Below are 3,868 nucleotides of genomic sequence, written 5' to 3' on the forward strand. Positions count from 1 at the left end.
GGTTGGGGAGGCACAAGTTTATTAGTGATATACAATTGAGTCTTTATGGATTCCTGTCTTCTCTTCATAGATTTATAATTCCTTGTTACAAAGATTATACTGTGTCTAGTGAGGTAAATGAGTATAAAGCTTGGAAATTTGCTTTAGCTTGATCTCTAATACTAAAGAATATCTGGATCACCATGATTTCTCCAGTTCCTGTGCATGCTCAAGGTCAGAGTAAAACAAAATCCCCAAGCACAAGTTATCAAAAAAAATTCTATTTCTTTTTAGTAATAATCTGACTTCTTGGCCAGGGTTTGCCTATAATTCATCATTCTTTCTAGAATGGGGATAAACTAGCATCAATCCTTCTGCCTATGCCACCTGGGAGCTAGAATTTTACTCTTGAGCCCAAGCATTGCATTAAGAATTGGTTCTACAATATATGCATAGAAAGCTAATTTCCTAATTGTAAAGCATCATTAGCATTTAGGGACTCAGAAGACAATAACTAAACATGAAAAGCGTTTTTCCTGATAAGCTGGTCCTTCTAGTCACATTCTGTCACAGCCTCAGGATCATTCCTGGAATCTTGACCTATATTTCATTAAATCCTTCAATGTTTGCCATGTACTCAGTAATTTTTAGCCAGTGTTCCTTTGAAAATGTATTTATGAATATCATTTCTCTGCCTTGAGCATTCAGTCGTGAGCTTCATGTGTTACATGGTTAACACCTCTATGTTCTGTCTTCTCCTTTCATCTATTCTTTCATGTTCTCCTCTCCTGCAAACTTGCCCCATTTTTTTCACTGTCTCTAGGTACAGGTGGTGTGATCTTTTTATAAATGGTCCCTAGCTTGCCTTCTCAAGAATATCAGTATGCTTACTGCCCTGTGATCCACCCTTCCTTCTTAGTGGGTTTCAGATGTAAGATTCCTAATACTGGGAATGCTAATTTTTAAAATTCATTTCCTTTTATTACTCGAGGAACCATCTTATGGCCCCTGAGTGACTCTCTTGAAGTTACTGTCCAAGAGAAACTCTCATGTTCACCTTGGTTCTCATGCCTCTGGTTCCCATTGGCGGACATTAAAGGTGTATGCCACCATACTCTAGCTATTCACATTAGGAGTTTGTTTGTAATGACAATTAAGGAATGTAATTATCTTAAACCATTTTCCAATTAAACAAAAGAAACTAGCAGTCCATTTCTTCTAATCCCACTGATCAATTCCCTATTCAACCATTATAAGAAAGGCTTCCTCCTGCAGCAGATAGAATCACTGATGTCATATCAGTGTTTTTCATAATAAACCAAAGGATGCAGAGAGACAGACAAGAGACAGAGACAGAGAGACAGACAGACATAGAGACAAATAGAGGGACACAGAGACACACAGAGAGAGACAGAGACAGAGACAGAGACAGAGAGACAGACTGAGAGATTTAGACAGAGTAATAGAGACACAGACCGAGACAGAAAGAGAGAAAGGGAGACAGAAACAGGATAGAATGAGATACAGAGAGACAGAGACAGGCAAAGTGAGGAGATAGAGACAGAGAAAGGCTAACAGAGACAGACAGACTGGTCCCGATCCAGAGGTGGCGACCAGAAGGCAGACAGACAGAGACAGATTATGAAAAACACAGCCCTATGTGATGTGTCTCCATTAACCTCCTACCCAGATACATTCATATATCAGGGAACTGTGCAGAACGGGAGGGCAAAATGATGTCAAAGAAGACAGAATGCAAGAAAAGAAGAACAGAGCCCTCCAATTCATCTGAGCAAAGCTAGCATGAAATGGAAAAGAGAAGCAGAAAGCACTGGGCCTTTTTCTTGTTCCATTTAGCTTTGAATTTCATAATTTATTCATTCATGTAAATGTCTATGTATTACTCTATAGTGTAAATATTACCACATTTTGTTTACCTGCTTTTCAGTTGAGCACCATATAGGTTGTTCCAAACTTCTGGTTACTGTGAACACTGTAGCACTGAACAGGTTTGAATAAGTGTATCTGTGATAGGAAGAAGTATCTTATGGGTAGTATAGCTGCATCTTGAAATAGAGAAATCCACTTGTTCTTGAGTTATTGCCACTGTGTGGCTCAGTGTTAGAACACCTATTTTCTGGCTTTAGAAACAGCAATCACAGTATGCATTGTGTAGCACCTGGGCAGACAAGATATAATTCCTATTTACTAAGCCCTGAGTGAGTTTTATACTGTAGACCATAGAAGAGGAAGGTAATGGAGGTTTCTTCCTTCTGACTGCTACCAGTACACACTCTAGGGGGTTTGGTAATTCTAAGATTCAATATGAACAGGAGGAATTGGTATGAGTTGCTTCCCAGGCTGACAATGTGAGTTACTCCAGGACTCACATGGTGCAGAGAAAGGACTGATCTTTTTACCTCTATATGCATGCTGTGGTGCCTGTTCACATACATACCCAGAGATACAAAGTAAGTAAAATATACCTCAAACAAGTTTTTTCAGTATACATTTAGCAAGTAATATTAAATATGATAACAAGTTGCATCAATTTAATAACAGTTTCATAGTTTTTGATAATTGTGATATATGATAATACAGAATCCACTACCTTGGTCATTTATTTTGGAAAAGGATTCCACTTAATTCTTTACCTCAGAAAGGTACACACTCCTGACCCCTTTTCTCAGATGTTTATTACAATGTAATTGGGAAAATGTTTGAGCCTAGATTCTATATTATGTTCCTTGCACATCAAAAGATTTAGGCTGAGGTGCCTATGAACACGGCAGACACATGTCACAGGCAGGATGTGGATGAGGCAGGTGGAAGTCATTCAGTCATTTTTATCTCAGAGTCATTTGAAACCTCCAGGCATAGATAAATGCAGAAAAATATTCCTTTGCAGGATGAGATGTAAAAGGACTTCAACCTGATTGCTGTCAAATTCTCCAGCCTTCACTGTCTACACAGCTGTTGCCATTGGTTTCTGAAATCTCACTAGATTACCCATTAAGTCGTGCTTATTGGATCATAGGGTCTTTCCATGCATCCCTCCAACTAATTCTAGATTTGGCCTATAATTCCATTTTTAAAGGGTAAGCAATACAAAGTCAAATTTAGTTCCAATAGCCACTTGCATCCTGGTTCCAATTTTCAATATCAGATGCCATTTTTCTGCATCTTTTGGAGCAGTCCTCATCTGCCTCCCAAGGCCTGGAGGAATCATAGGTATCCCCTGGTCTTCAGTCCTTGAGTTGGAAGGCAGATGCAGCTGGGACTCATTGGCAGTGCATGAGTGCCATATTTCCTGAATGTGTTTAGAATTAATAATGTCAAAAATCAATATTATCTGTCATAGGTTATGATGTATTAATTAGAAAATAGATATTCTAACTTTTATTGTACTGTGGGTTAAATGTATAGTTAATAATAACTCATATGTTTATTTGAAAATAATTAGAAGATTAAAGTGTTTTAACAGAAACCAATGAAAATGCTTGAAACAATGGATTTATTACTGATGCTGATTTCAAGTTTCCATAATGTAGATTATTTATTTACACAAGATATAATATATCACTGATGTTTAGAATTGGTAAAATTCACTGAAAAGCATTTTCTTAAAAAAGCCTGAATATCAGGTGGATCAATGGAATAGGATTGAAGATCTAGAAATGAACCCACACACCTATGGCCACTTGATTCTCAACAAAGGGACTGAAAACATCCAATGGAAAAAAGATAACCTTTTCAACAAATGGTGCTTGTTCAACTGGTGTTCAGCATGCAGAAGAATGTGAATTGATCTATCCTTGTCTCCTTGTACTAAGCTGAACTCCAAATGGATCAAGGACCTCCACATAAAGCCAGACACTCTGAAGCTAAT

Source organism: Apodemus sylvaticus, chromosome 1 (assembly GCF_947179515.1).
Source record: "Apodemus sylvaticus chromosome 1, mApoSyl1.1, whole genome shotgun sequence".
Taxonomy (NCBI): domain Eukaryota; kingdom Metazoa; phylum Chordata; class Mammalia; order Rodentia; family Muridae; genus Apodemus; species Apodemus sylvaticus.